Consider the following 16440-nt stretch of genomic DNA (forward strand, 5'->3'; position numbering starts at 1 on the left):
TATGTTGCTTCCCCCAAATTACACCACCTCCTTAAAAAGGAGGAAAGAAGAATGCACTGTGTAACCTTGAACTCTTGCAAAATGCTGTAAGAAAAACATGGCTTTAATAAGCCACACAAACAATTCTTAGAGTACGTTTTATAAGAAAAGATTGCAATTATAAAATAAAAATTATAAAATTATAAATATGTAAATATGAAAAGAGCTATTTCAGCTTAGTCCATTTTTCAGAAAAATGTTAGCACTGGGGACATACTGGCAACAGTAAGACCAAAGTAGGACATTGACATGATGTGGGTGAGGATTTCTGTGTCACTGCCTGGTTTTTTTCACCGTGAGGAAAATAAAACAGTGACAGGTCATACATTCATTCATGCATTTTATTCTTTCCATTCAATTCAATTCGCCAGAAAAATAATGAAGCATCCAGCAGATGACATGGTTGTACATAAATAAATATATACTCAAATCCCCTGCTTGCAGTCACTACCCACTAACAAAATACCAGAGTCAGCTGGATTTCTGGAAAGCAGAATACATCTAGAAATTTTGCTTAGGTTATGCAAAATAATGCTTGTTTAACTGTGCTTTGAAAGTCTCATGTGGTTGTACATGTTTGTGTGTGAGTACCTGTGTGTGTCTGTTGATGTTATGTGATGTAAAGCACTTGGACTTTTCACGTCCATTTCACTTTTCTTCCTGTTGTTCTCAGGTAGACATTACTGACAAGATTTGTCCTAAGCACACATGAGGTTTTCTGTTGTGGATATCAGTTTTATATAACTGATGCACATCTTTTTTTCTTAAGCAGGGTTTGAAGAGGTTCAGCTGCATGTGTCTGCAATGAGAAAAGAGCTGTACTAAAAAGGACAGTCTTCTCACCTTCTTCACAAATTATTTCCTGTGATTTTTTATTCCTATGATTCAAGCAGCAATGAAAATAAGGAAAAAACCAGCTATTTCTTACTATTTTTAAAAGCAAGTCAAAAACCCAAGCCTTGTATCTAACAAGTAGTACAACAGGTGAGATAATCCAAGTCTCTCCAAACACTTCTGCAGGTGTTTAGGAATTTGTTTTCAGTAGGAGATAAACAGGAGCTTCTTCTGCACCTAACAGAAGAAGCAGCCCCAAACCTCTATTTATTAATTGCTGCACTGCTTTTACAACACAGCCCAGTGTAAAGGATTAGAGGAATCCTGGGGCACAGATTCACTTCTGTGCATCATTAGTATCTGAACTCATAGTATGGAGAGAGGAGAAATGCAGCTTCACAGCTTGAGAGACCAGTGGTGAGACCCACTTTGGACCTTTTGATGCAATCCACATTGCAACAGGAGCCCTTTCTGGCAGTGGGGGATGCCTGGATGCCAGGGCTCGGAAGAACTGACTGTTCCTTGTACACACAGGCACAGCAAACCTATGGTGGACACACCAGCCCTGTTGGATATCCCCAGAGAGTCAGGCTGGTCCAAATCACCTGCTTTCGAGACTTTTGTTCCTTGTGAACAGACTCCTGGAAATCTGAACACAGTATTTTTGCAGATAACGCCTGTCTTTTCCACTTTATTGCTAGTTGTCTCTTTCAGGATGTTCAGCCTCCAAGATCAGCTTTCCATTTGCAATTCATGATATTAGCTGGAAAATTTACAGGACAAAAGCAGATCTTATGGATTGGCTTAAATCCACTATCCTTTTTTTAGATTCTTGTGAGTTAAGGAAAACCACAGAAGGTTTGAATCTTGTTTTGCTTTTTAATCTAAAGATACTATTTGTTTTGGCTTAAAGGGAGTTGTGAGAAATACCAATATATTTAAAGGGAACACATTTAAGTGCTTTCTAAGGACAGCAAGTGAACCTTAGCAGTGAAATCCTGCTGTATGTGAGGTTTTAAAATTGCAACGCACAAATGTTTTACTGGGATGTAAGAATGTCCAGGAATGTGTGTAGTCCAGGATGATATCCAGTCAAAAATAGCTAATGCATAAGGAAAAAGTTATTCTCTAAATTTAAAGGAATCACTTTATACTCACATCCGAAATTTCTAGTGACATCACACACCATGAAACAATGAAATCTAATAAAACTGTTCACTTCAACAGAAGTTTTAAAATATGTTCAGAAAGACTTCACCTCTGCTGCCTAACTTCAGCCTTGAAATCTTAAATCTGACAGTTGGTCACGTCCCTTTTACTTCTCTTTTACTTCTCTTTCTACCACAGAACAGCATCTTGGCTTTGCCTTCCCAGCCTGAATCAACCATACCAGCTCTCTGAAATGCTTCATGTAGAGCATTCACCATATTCACTGGAAAACACTAGAAGTCCTGATGTAAGTTTTCAATAAAATAATGAAATTAGATCTTAGTGATCTAGGAACAGTGGACATTTGATTTCAGAGCTCCACACTGCCATGGCTGCAGGCAGTATTATTTCATAGTTTTCAGAATATGTGTAACTCAGGAGTTACTCAGAAACATAAACTGCAATTCCTGGAGGTAAAGTGAAATATCCATTAGTTGCATATATCAAGATGTGTCTACTCAAAAAGAATATACATTACAGACAGATACTCCTGATGCCTGACATATGGTTTTCTTTTGGGGAATCAGTGCTGTGTTAAAAGAATTGTTCCATTCTCAGCTTTATGCAAAGGCTGAGTCTATTATTGTCCTTGGTCTTCACAGAGTAAATTCATTAGTATGAATTGTGCTTTTATTAATGCTAAAAGTCTGAAAAAAACCCCAAAAAACTAGGGCTAAACTCAATGATGCCTTGTTGTACCACTTGGAAAAATTTGCTTGTCCATCCTTTAAGCTCCTTGTGACGAAGTCTCTCTTTGCAGGGGTTTCAGATTGTGTACAAGACAATAGAAACAATGTGGGAATACAACAAATTCTTAGTGCTATTAACAGTGCCAGTGGATGCAGCTCCAGTCCATGTCATTGCAAAGTGTGTCCAGATGCTGCAATGATGCATATCTTGTAACTGCTTACAATGATAAACAGATAATAAAGGTTGAATTAAACAAGTCCATGGTTTTGGCCTTGCTGCCGGCAAGTTCTGGAGTGTATGTGAAATAAACCATCACCACAGCTAGCATTGGTTGGCTCTCTACCATCTCCAAGGACATCCAGGATGTTGACTCACTTCTGGGAATGGTCCCTCTGGGGCTGCATTTCAAAGCACTGACAGGTTGGTGCAAGTTTTAATGTGTAATGCCCAAACCTCTTATGATTTGACAATTTCAGATTCGATGGGTGGCAGTTCAGCCCTTTTTTCAAAATGCAGAGGAGAGAAGGGTTTGTTTGAATGGTTTTGTCAGAAAATAATTGCAGAAGAATGGCCAGTTCCAACACAAGACCCAGGCACAGCTCTACTAGGTACCTAATAAGAGATATAGACCTTCCTCCTAGTTTATCATCCATGTGTTTATTTATCTCATGATGTCCCATGCATCAGGCACTGCACAGACCAGCCTCTAAGATAAGTGGTATATCAACCCTGGAGAAAGCTTTTTAACTCTATTCAAGTAGAATTCATTTATAAAAACCAGTTTAGCGTTGAGGAAAGAAATGCAAGGTAACTGCATGGTAGGAATTATCTTGGCTGTGTCAAAGGATTTCCTGTGTGTTTCTTAACTCTCTGTATTTCAGGTTTCTTCTGTCAGAAAATTTGTCTGTTACTCTGAGACTATAGAGGACAGGGTTTCCACAGAGGTGTATCAGTGCCTACTTAATGGTAAAGATGACCATCAGTGCTTCATGAGCACGTGATGCACTTGATCATAGGCTTTACTGGAGTTCCTAATGAGGCCCAAAGATCCTGTGATGGAAGGTGTAATGACATTTCAAGGGGTTAGCGATAGTCACTTGGCAGTATTCCCCATTTTCCTGCTATCTTTGAATCACAGCGAATGAAGTTAATTGAAATTAATTTCTGATATGGAAATGTTCCTTTCTGTTAAGGCTGGGTGTTGATGGGTAAGAATATGTTACCATAAAGGGAGCTAGAAGGCAGTTGAATGAAACCTTAGACAAAAAGGAAGGGTTTTTTTGTGCTAAATGACTAAAACTAAGGCACTCTGCCAAGGCATGTGTGCATCATAACTCACTACTTATTTGGGTGAAGAAATGCCCCAGCATTTCCACTTCCAGCACACTGAAATATCAGCCCTGAGCCATCAATTATCCACAACAACGTGCCCAGGACTGGTGCTGCCACATGCACAGTAAAGCCTGCTGCCCACAGAGGCCCAGTTTTGGATCTGGGCACAGGTTTCTCCCAGAATTATGTATTTGAATGTGTGTAACACAACAAACTGCATCGCAATAACTGCACAGTTCAAAACTTGGCACTGGTGCCTGCTCTTTTTCCAAAGTCAAGTGTAAAGTCTTAGGGCCCTATTAATGAAAAATCCATCTGATGGCTGGATCAGAGAAGAAGGAGGGCCCCAAATTATGAGCAGGATCTGTTCTAAAAGCCATGTGCTCATGTAAAAATGTGATGGAATAAGGGCATGGAAAGTTCCGTGTGGATTTCTCTAGATGCACAGAGATTCCTGGAATGCACATAAATTTATATGTTGTACTTAGAGACATGGTGCAAAGGGCCACGAGGCTGTAAATAAGTTTCCTTGCAGCATGAAGTAGGGAGATAAACAGTGACATGTCAAAAGCCTTGAAAAGAAGGGTTGGGGTCAAACATGATATCTAGCAAGTCTCAGTTTTCTTAACCCTGCCTACATGTTTTTATTTCTACAGCGTGAAACCAGCAAGTCCTGTTTGACATATCAACCCTGCTTCCTAAGCAACCTGGGAAACTGTTAATGGCTATACCTGTCTGAGTGCTTGACACAAGCTGCAGGCATAGTCAGCACCTGTTATTTATAGAAAAGCCAGTGAAACAGTCCTAAAATACAGGACTGCAAATGTGTACTGGAAGGATGTTTTACTTCTCAGGAAAAATAGTTGTTTTCAAATTATCTCAGTGAGTGGATATACTTACTTTTATTTCTTTTTACTGTTGTAATCAAAGAGCTCAGGAAAAGATAAAACTGAAGAATTTTCCATCAGAAAATATCTCTGTATTATTATTATCTCCATCCTTAGCCAACTTATGCAAAGCAGACTCTTTTACTTTCTGCAATATGTTTAATTTCCCATTGACCTGGATGACAATAACTTTTTAAAAGTTTTGTGGGGTTTGCTTTTTTTTTTTTAAATAAAAAAGCAGGCTGCACTTATGCTGCTCGCTTTCTGCAAGGTGTACTTGTAGTTTAACCAGCTCAGCTCCCTTTCTCTCACAGCTGCTTGTGTGCAAAGACTTTGTTCACCATTAACCCCCAGTGCGATGGGCTTTGTAAAAATGGCAATGCAGAAGTCATGAGATGACTCTCTGGGAAGATTTGGCTTTTGTAAGGCTGCCTTCAGAAGAGTTTTTCCTCCTCAGGAAGTTCATCATCCTGTCAGGAAAGTCACGGAGAGGAGTGAGGCCAGGTCCTATGGCAATTCGGGATTAAACCTTTAATCCTCGGACTACTTGAATGTGCCATAATTTATGCCATACCAAAGCTCCTAAATTATGTCTAAAGCAGCTCTATCCTCTCATGTTCTCTTTAGTTTTAATGTTTCTCATTAAAAATGATGAAACATGAGCCACTCTTACTGAAAACTCATCTTTCTCATCAACAGGAAAACCTCAACTGTTCTGTACATGAAGCAGTCCACGTGATGGCAGGTTTTGGCTTTTTCCAGTGTGAGCATGGCATGGCTGATTCAAGCAAGGGCATCCAGGATCTACACAGATCATGCAGATCTTCAGCATTGCTGATGCTGCTTAGATTTTACTCATGATTACGAGGACGAATTTTAGCTCTAGAAGCAGAGTTTCACATTATGTCATGGCAGCAATGCAGCCAAATGCTGCTGGTAAAAATCAGTTTAATCCTAGGGAATTAGTTGTGTCCAAGTATAAAGGCCTTCAACAAAGGAAAATGAGAAATAAAGCACCTTTGCTCAGATTTTGCTTCCATACTCCCAACAGTCTTTACACAGCATGTGTGAAGGAAGAATCTTGGGAGCTGAGAAATGCAGGGCAGTAGAAACTGTTGTCATAGTCATTGTCTTCCATATATATCATGTTCATTAAGTGGCCTATTAGTTTCTGGTGCCAGTAGAACAGAGGCAAGAGAGTGAAAAACTGACAGTCTGCCTGAAAGAGCAGTCAAAGAGAAGGAAAACAAATACCTCCAAAGCTGTAAATACATCACAAAATGTTCAGAAAAAGTATGTTTCCAGGGCAGGAGAAGGTTTCAATAAAATTATGACTTTAGCTCTGGACCATAATTCAGTTAGAGCACAAGTGGTTGTCATAAAAATTGTGTATATTAGGAAAAATCACTGTTGTCTGTTTCAAAATAGGAATAATACCTTCTAAGCATCTCAAATGTCAGGTTTTATTTAATAAACTTGGGTAAGAAGTACTCTGTATAACCACATGATGTTTGTGGAATGTTGCTATACACGTAAAAAATGCTGTAAACATAAGGGGCTTTGTGTGTGTGTTTCTCTGTGAAAAGCCCACTCCATCCTCTGAGAAAGTTTATCATTGAAAAGACAAGATAGGTTACAACAGAATGACATAACGCCCAGCTCTGCAAGATGTCACAGAGCCTTCTCTCTTGCTATCACAAGGACTGCAAATTCCCTGAAACAGGCACTTAAGCACTTTGCAGGAGATAATATTCCTTGCATCCTTAACATTTTTAGGAAGCAGAATGAGTGTGTATTTCCATGTACAAATGGCTCAGACAACATAGCTAATCTTGTTTGGGGTTTATGTGGGACAGCAGGATAGGTGAGTTCCCTTTATAGGAAAGCTATGAAAAATGCAGAGCTTTGGAAGGGCTCATCTTGCATAGGGGATAAGAGTGAGGAGTTGATGACATTTGGGTTTTCTACTAAATGCAGCTGCAGGCAGGCTGGGAAGCTGCTGCTTTTGCATGTGCACTGAGGAACACACATAAGTACATTTTTGTCTCAGTTACTAGGTAGGTGTTAACAAAACAGCAGAGCCATGTATGGAATTGGTTTTTATCTATTTTTAGTCCTCCCTTGCACAAGGTCTGCACATTCTGTTCTGTATGCTGCCGACGTTTCAGCTGTGGCTCTTGGTACAGCTCACACTTCTGTTCTAAAAGCGGCTCAAATATTGTACCACTGTTGTCAGGAGGTCCTAAATGGAAAACAAAACAAAACAAATAAATCAACAGTGATAGAAAACAACAACAACAACAAAACAAACAACAGCACTCTTCTCTTGCCATCTTGCAAAACAAAATCCTTCAGGCATGATTTATTAGTAAAACTGACTATGGACAGTTAATGTACATCTGGATCTAATAAACAAATGCACAGCTAAAATACCCTTTTTTTTTTTTTTTTTTCTCACAGGGTTTAAGTAAAGTAATTCATCTGTACTTTAACAAAAGCTTTTATTTCCACGTGAAGAGGTGGGCAGCCATTCAATTGGACATGACTGAGATTGTTTCAGTCAGTTAAATTGCCCAATATTTTCATATTACCTTGGAAAAAAAAAAAAATAGAGAAGGTCATGTGTGTGCCATTTTGACCTAAGAAAGTATAAGCCTCTACCTACAAGATGTATAACATATATAAATTTATATACAAATATTTATGATTCTATTATACACAGAGAAAGTAATACCCTTGCATTAACATGACACATCACAACGAATTAGGATCATAAATAATAGAAAGTGCATGTGGAACAAAAAGTCTGGGGTATTCTTTACTCATCTCTGTAGCCTTTGTGGGCAGAAAAGCTCGTTTTGAAAGCAGATGCTCCTGTCTACTGTAACAGAATTGAAGTTTTGCAGTGGGTGTTCACTGCTTTCAGCTGGCAGTGAGGATTTTTAGCAATACCTCCCATCCTTATTTGCCCAGATTTTGATCCGTGAGTGTCAGTAGAAATGGGTGGACACATTCTTAAGGAAAAAGCTCGGTAAGAATTTCTCTCAAGCATGTGTACAATATTTCAGTACCTCTAAGTGATGCAAGTCAATAGCACTACTGGCACGTTTAAAGTAGAACACGTGTGTGATTGCCTGGAGAACTGGAGTCCACAATTTTAATTCTAACAGTGGCTTAACTCTTAGTGCCATACAGCTATCAGGCTGCTTTTGTTTTACTCCGTTGTTTTGATGTTGGAAGCAGGTCATGATCCCTTTAAAGAAGCTTCTGAGTTAGTTTAACATCACTGCTAAGCAGCCCAGCAGAAAAACAAGCACCGTTGTGGAGTTCTTCCAATTAATTTGGGATTTGCAGTTAAATGCGGGTGTCATAATTTAATGAATGAATAATTCATAAACCATCAAGAGGAATATTTCAGTGGAGGCGTTTCTTAAAAAAATTTTTTTTAATAGTGTCAAACATATGCCAAACATTTACAGGATTGTTAGCAGCAAGTGGCTGAAGGAAAGCTGAAAACTGCAAATAAAGCAACTTAGTTGATGTGTTGTTTAAATTCTCAAATAGCAGCTGATGACTTCTCCCTTTTCAGGGAGAATATACTGACTTAGTTACATCCTAACAATCATTTTTGTTTCTGAAAATCCCTTACAACAGGAGAGCAATGATCTCTGAAGGAGATGGACCAAATCAGTAATTTTTTCTTGTTCTGGAACTTCAAACTGACATTTTTTCATGCAAGAAATTCTGCTAGAGCTTGCAGCTGTAGGGGAAAAATAAGACATATTTTTGTTGGCAATTGGCATGACTCTTCTTGCATGTTATTCATTTTCTGTAAAGGATAAATTTTTAGGTTAAAGAAAGCTAGTTAAAAGTCCTTTCATCCTTTTAGTTTAGCTTCCACAAGTTGTCCAGTGATCAGATATGATGACAATTAAGAGAAGTGGCATAATAAAGGGATATTTGTATCCATCTGCATGCAAAGCTAAATGGGTTAAATACTGACTGCACTGTCTTTACTCTGCCTAAATCTTCCCTGGAGGTGACACACAAGACCAAGAATGATCCAGTGGTCTGATAATGGGAATTCTGCATACCTCCAGCCAGCCTTCCTTTGTGAACCAGTAACTAAAATGGGTTGCATTTGGGCACTATATTTAATTTTTCCCATAATTTATTATCTGACCTTGGCTAGTACCCCAAACGTATTTTTTTTAGCATACCGTTTTTATGGTATATTGAAAAAGTCTGCAATCTAGCTTTCCCTGCCACCCAAAATGAAACTAAACCTATGAGTAGTATTTAAGAGGACTACTACCACTCAAAGGTCTGTGGTTGGAGAAGTCTTCCTTGTTCCCAGACTGACATTCCACAGAATTTCCTTAGGTTATATTTTACTTCCTTTACCATAGAGCTCAGTAACTGAGATATGACTATCTAAGGTATATGAAATACCAGATCCAGTTCCTATTTGATGTACCTGAAGGTACTGAAATGCTGCAACACGTAGGATGTGTTAACTGCTTCCAGCCACTGCTTAGGCATCTGGTGATCACAAAATCATCTGATGCTCTCATGGAAGTTCATTTATAATGAATCCCCAAAAATGTTTAACATACAATTGCAACACTTTATGTTACTTTTTACTTAATAACCAGAAAGAAACAATCAATGATTTTATAGATGAATGGACCCTTTTTTTCCCCTCTTTTTTTTTTTTTTTTTTTTTTTTTTAAAAGTATCTTTTGCATCATTTTCAGTTTTGATTGCTTGAAGGACTAAATTAAGAACGGCAGGTATTTTAGTGGGGGCTCAGCTAGTGGTATATCTGGAGATGTAATGAAGCACTGAGGTATTCTTTCCCCTGAGAGTTGAGAGAGCTGGCTGCTGCAATACCGTACTTCTCTCATGCTTGACAGTTGAACGGCTTTTTAAAATAATGTCAGGAAGCCCTGAGCTTTTCTACATTCTCCCTTCCTTTCAGTGTGCCGGGTGCCCTGGCACCAGAGGGCCTTTGAAACCTTCTCCTGTTTCTTCAGCACCTGATGGTGATTGTTTGACTGGAGATTTATGGCTGGCCTGAAACTCAAAGCTTCCAAAGAGCGGAAGTTACAGAAGCTTGCAGTGATGCTGAATTCCCTGGAGTGGTGGTGCTATCGTCATCTGTCTGCTGCTGAGCAGTGAAGTGAGATGGTAATTTCTGCATTCCAGTGGTCGAGAGCTCTACCACCAAAAATACCAACAGGACTCAAAAGAAAAAGCTGTTTAGAGATCTTATATTCCAGACATGTTTTGTGTATGTTTGAGCTCTAACCGCATCAGTGGCACTGCTGGTTTTAAGTGAGTATCTCCTCTGATAGTTTATCACAGGCATAAGAACTTACAGAATGGAGATTCAGTTACTTATCTCTGGGGGGAAGCAGCCAGGAAACCATGATCAGGAAAGAAAAGAGACTTCTGCACCTGCTCTCATCCCATCAGCACTGAGAACTGACAAAGCCAAAAGGTCCGCGGGGGCATCTCTGCAAAATATTTGTGGCCTGGGTAGTGTTTTCTTCCATGGAATGTCAGAATCACAGAGTAGCTGAGGCTGGTGGGCACCTCTGAAGATTGCCTAGTCCAATCTCTTGTTCAAGCAGAGTCAGCTAGAGCAGACTGGACCTTGTCCTGTTGGGTTTTGAATATCTCCAAGGATGGAGACCCTACTAACTGACCAGAAAATCTGTGCCAGGGTTTGATCCCTCTCACAGCAGAACAGGTTTTTGTTATGTTTCAGAAGGAACTGTCTGGATTTCAGTTTGTTCCCCTTGCCTCTTGGCCTGTCACTGGGCACCAATGAGAAGAACCTGTGTCTGTCTCCTTTGCTCCATTAGATATTGATAAGGTCCCCTGAGCCTTTTCTCCTCCAGGCTGATCTGTTCCAGCTCCCTCAGCCTCTCATGGGGAAGATGCTCCTGTCCCTTCATATCTCTGTCCTTTTGGAGGCTATGGTTGCTGCAGCATTGCAAAGGTCTTAAAATACACATAAAGCTGTAAACCCCCCCTTCTCTGTCCCCTTGATGCCTCTTCATCCACTGTTCTTAAAACACAAGTGGTATGGGAGAGCCAAGAAAAAAAATGCAAGTTCTTTGTAGGAACAACTTTGTATCTAACGCTCAGAAATTGAAGGTTTCATTCCTGCTTCATCCTTTAAAGTCATGATTCGACATTTAAGGTGATGCTGCAAAATTACAAAACAAGTGTTCCTGCCAATGTAAATAAAAGGGGAGATAAAGCTGGAGATGATTTATGTCTGTGGGAAGGAGAAGTTACTATAGATACCTGAAAGGAGAGCCATGAAGCTTTATTAACTAAGACATAAAAATATCTCATCAGGGATAAAGCTCCCTGATGTAATAACAGTGAAAAAGAAAAATTTATTCTGAAGGTGGAACTAGTTCAACATCTGAACAATATTTTCAAACTGTGAAATACTCTCTGGGTAGTGATTCTTCCTCTCATTAGCCTTTTACTCATTATTCTTGCTATTACTACCATCATCAATGTCCCTATTCAGAGGTAAACCTATACTGATAGTAATTCCCAGACATGTAAGAAAAGGATTTATGTGGAAAAAGGAGGAATTAGGAAAATCCTTTGGCAGCAAATGTCTTTTTTTTTCTTAAAAAATAGAAAAAAAGGAGAATGGTGGAATTACACTGTCAAACAACGACCCCAAACCTGGGCAAAGATGGAGTATAATTTATTTTGTGAAATGCTAATAAGTAATAAGATAGGTAAAATAGAGATTAGGAATGTCTTTGAGAACATTAAATTATGTTATTAAGCCTTGAATTATCTCCTTGAAATTTTTAGGAAAAGTGCATATGCAGTGTTGCCTAGCTTTTGGGTGCCTTATATCCTGGAAACATAGAATGTTCCAGCATAGTCCTATGCATAAAAGTTTTCTTGGTTTTGTTTTTGTTTTGTTTGTTTTTTCACTAACTCAAACCTTAAAAATTATTTTTGCTTTAAGAATTTTTTTCAGTTTAGCAGGTTATACTGAGAGGAATGTTTTTACTGCTATTTTATGAGTTCATAAAAAAGTTTTATAAGACAATTTTGAACTAAAGCATCTTCAATAAAGCATAAAGTAATGACTTTTTAGGATCAAAACTCTATAAATATAGCTACTTCTACAATGCCTGTGAACAGGTTTAATGTATCAATCGTGAACATAATCATAATACAGACCAGTCAGTAAAAGAAGGAGCCTTTTACTTTTTCATGCTCAAAAAGTGTAAATGTTGCTTTTTCATAGCTTTTGACTTCTGCTTTCTCTCTGTTTAAGAGGATAGGAAGCTGCATTATTAATAATTGATCTTAGAAAAACAGAAATAAAATATTTTTAGTTTAAAACCAATACCTATTTTCAGGTAGACTGTGTTTACCCAATCACTTTTTGTGGTGAGTTTAACACAGAAGATGGTAGAATGCTTTTGAAGATAAGATGCTTAGAAAATTATCCCAATTTCTATTTGTAATGCAACACTTGTGTTTCACGAAACTGCATCAAGAAAAATATCCTTTACAATTTTCTGAACAGAAACAAAGTATGACAAAAGATGCCCCATCCCTGAAGTGTTCAAGGCCAGGTTGGATGAGGTTCTGAGAAACCTGGCCAAGTGGAAGGTGTCCCTGCTCACGTCAGGGGGTTGGAATGAGATAGTCTTTAAGACTCCTTCCAACCCAAACCATTCTGTGATTCTATGATTTCATGATTCTACAATATTATAGAGGGTATTCTTACAAAGCAGGTAAGTTTCATGGAGATGAAATTTATACCAGGTCTTTTAAAACCTGTGTTAAGGAGAAGCAGTCCTTTTGGCACCTGGAAAGCCATGCTGATATCTGAAGCCACAGTTTGCTTGTGCTTGCAGAAATTGGTGCAGCTCTTCTCTTCACTTTGGCAGTGTCTAAGTTACCTTGCAGCAAATGAAAAAGCCTTCATTTAATTAATGGCTGGCAATAGTGCAGTTGTGGTTTCTGAAGCCTGAAAAGCAGAGAACCAGCAGCTCCAAAAGGAATTATGAAAATACCTGAACTGCAGTACAGCTTTAGCTGAAACTGGGATATTCATATATCATCCATATACATGAAGGATTTGTCTGAAAAATAATCACTTTCCAGTGCAAACAAATTGAATTAGCATGGATTATTACAAGTAGGGCTGTCATAGTGACTCACTCAAAGATCTATTGAAACAATAATTTGTGACTAATATATCCAATTATTTGCTCAGCTATAGTCGTGACAGTTCCAACCCTTTGTGTTGCTTGAAATTGATGACTTTAATGGTGCTAGAGATTAAATTTAAATATTAATTTTAATATCAATTCTAGATATTTTAGCAAAAGTCATTAGATCATAGCAGTGGAGAATCAAAAAGCAGATATATATTTGTAAGAAAGTCCTATATCTTTCCTTAAAATATTTTAAAAATTTAAAAAGAAATGTAAAAAAAAAATTAAAAATAATCAAGCAACAAATTACTCCTTTTATCTTCTTTTGTTGACCTTCATGTAGAATGTAATAAGTTGCTGAATGTCCATAGCAAGATTCTGAAGAATGATTTTAAAAAATCACATAAAAACATATTCAGCATTATTGCTATTTGCACATTTTAGTAGGATTTCTGTGAAACTCTACAGACTTTTTCTCCATTACATTCTACAGAAACTTCTTGAACATGCATATTTGATTTGATATATATTTCTACATGTATTTATATGTGTTCTTTTATATAAATATATTTGTGTGTTTATGTGTATTTCTATTTATGTGTATTGCCTTGAGGATTTATGCTGGAACTTATTTGTTTTAAGAGATTAAATACTTATACAATAGTCATGAAAGCCTTATCATGGACCCACTCACCATCTGTTCACTGCAACTGACTTCCAAGAGAAAACAGAGGGTAACACAGAAAAGGTTTATTGTAAAGAAATACTGCATTTCATTAATCATATGAGCAGTGTTCCTTTGGTTAGAGCTTTAGTGTCCTACAGAAAGATTAGCTGAGTATAGGACCTATTACTATCAGTCATGAGCTACAAGATAGAATGGCTGGTTTTCTCATTTTGTCCTCTGTAGACAATTGCTCTTTTTCATATTATTTACTCGAAGAAGTACATTTTCCTCTGGCATCCTGCCAGATTAGAAACTTCCTTCAAGCATGTGGAATCTTGTTTCTCCATTTCATCTAACTGCTGCATGAAAAAAGAGCAATAGTTGGAGAGTTTTTCCTCGGAGAGGGAATTTTTCTGTCTGCTCATCTGAAAAAAGCAATCTCATGAATCAAGAGATTTGTATGATAAACACTATTTGGAATGAAAAATTTAATGAGCACAGATATTATCAGAGTTGTTCTTTATCCCCAAGTGAAGATTAATGGCATGTGTTTTGTATTTCATGATACACTTTTTGAGAACTCCTAATTAATGGAAAATACTTCCATTCTCAGAAATACGCAGTGCTTGCTATTGAGTAAGATTTTGTGTAAAACTAATGTGATTTGAATAAATATTTCTTGGCTGTCACTTTGAAGTTATTTAGATGACCTCAGCTGGTACCTTCATGCATTCAGTACTTGTTGTTTCAAAGCCTTTGCTATCTTCAGGCAACCTTCTGTATCTACGGACACCTTAAAAACAAGGTGAAAAGCAAGAAACAGAAGCAAACAGCAATGTTTTGCTGTCAATATCTAATAACCCTACTTGTGTAGCCATTGGGTGTTGAGTTCAAAACAGTCTCTATTTGCTAAGTAAGCCTGAGATCATCAAATGGTCCTCTCAGTCATGCATTCCTTTAGGAACAGTTTGCTTTTGTTCACTGTTGGGTTGTTTTCCCCTTAAAACCAGAGCCATGTTTTTTTAGATCATATCTATTTTCTGAATAAGCACAACATTATCAAATGCTCCTCTTTATTACGGGTTCTGAGAATGAGTCGATTACAATAACAAATAAGAGAGTTTTTTAAACAAAACATCAGAGAGTGACAAAGTGATGGGATGAGTTAGAACAAATCTGTGCTACTGACAACACAAATAAGGATGTGGGAGCTCAATTCAGGCAGACAGAGTTAGAGCATGAGGAAAGAAAGCTGTTATGAAGGTCCTCTCCTAATCAATGGATCACTTTTCTTTTGAATAAAATCTATGAAAGAAATGGAAAAAAAAAACCCCACAAACTACCACTTAGGAGTATATTTTATGCCAAAGCAACAGGGTAAGATTCAATTTTTTACTTTCATATTTGAAGAACATGACTTTCCTTAATCACTTTTGACAGAGCTCTTAAAATCTCTACTTACATTTCTAATAAGTTACCTTCTATTGCTTTAATGTGACAAATCCATCTAGGATTAATCAGAGTGATGCTGTTTATGGCATCAAATTAGGGTGTATTTAGTTCTCTGGTTATGCAGTATGATGCTGTGAAGGTCTACGAGTCACTCCTTGCCTTGACTGGTGTCAGAGTACACAACAAACTTCACTAAAAAAGCTCATCTAACTCACTTTCTGAAGTCCCTCTTACTTGCCATTGATGGTGAAGAAGTCCAGAAAAGTTAGTCTAAAACATACTTGCTTATTTCTAGGATTTTCAAACTAATTTGGCAAACCATGACCAGAAGGTATCGAGGCCAAAATGACTCACATTAAACAGACCTTATTTCACTGAGTGACTGACTTATTTTGAAAAGTCCTTCAACCACCTGGAACTCCACTGAAGGGAAGGGCTTTGTCAGGAATTATGTCTGCTTAAGATAGCTGCAACCCTGGCTTTTGATAACATGGGCACAACATCAGTCAGTACCTGGGTACCAGATAATTGGAATTATCCACTAATCCAAACACAGCAAATTAAATTGGTGTGTGCATGCACACACGAACACACAAAAATGGGCAATACTTCACCACAAAGAGTTTAAAAATTAACAATGTTTCCCCTGGTTTACTTTCCATTCAAAATGTGCTCCCTTGCTAAAACCACTCAGTTAAATCACTACCTGTGGCTCCTGTATTTGGGAGGAGTCATGCTCTGCAAGCTGCCCAAGGAAAATTATAAAATGTTAAACCTGTACAACATATTCCTTTATTTATTCTGTACAGTGCTCTTTTATAGATGCACCAAACCCAGGCTTCAGGGAGAAAAGATGGTGTGAGTGAACACTACAGCAGTGGGACATGCAAAGTTTTCAGGCAGGTTGTATGGTGACAGACTGTCACATCCATAGTGGCAATTCCACACAAACAAAGTATGATAGACAAGTTGCCAGTGTATATCTGCAGGAGAACCATGCTAAATTTAATCTTCTCTCCTACTACATTCTATTCCTAAGCCACTGCCTATAAAACAGCAGCAGCAGCAGCAGAGAGAGCCATTAAAATACAGCAGTGTAACAAGAATTTCT

General features: G+C 38.0%; 1 long non-coding RNA gene across 1 annotated transcript; it reads left to right on the plus strand.

Moving 5' to 3' along the window:
* Positions 1-501: 501 nt before the first annotated feature.
* On the plus strand, positions 502-12616 carry LOC121674307. The gene is made up of 3 exons (XR_006019537.1): positions 502-1023; positions 2221-2329; positions 9973-12616. It is a non-coding gene; the product is annotated as an uncharacterized LOC121674307 (long non-coding RNA).
* The last annotated feature ends 3824 nt before the right edge of the window (positions 12617-16440 follow it).

This window comes from Corvus kubaryi, unplaced genomic scaffold, assembly GCF_017639235.1.
Source record: "Corvus kubaryi isolate FWS band 111438036 unplaced genomic scaffold, C.kubaryi_AGA036_p1.0 67, whole genome shotgun sequence".
In the NCBI taxonomy this organism is placed as follows: Eukaryota; Metazoa; Chordata; class Aves; order Passeriformes; family Corvidae; genus Corvus; species Corvus kubaryi.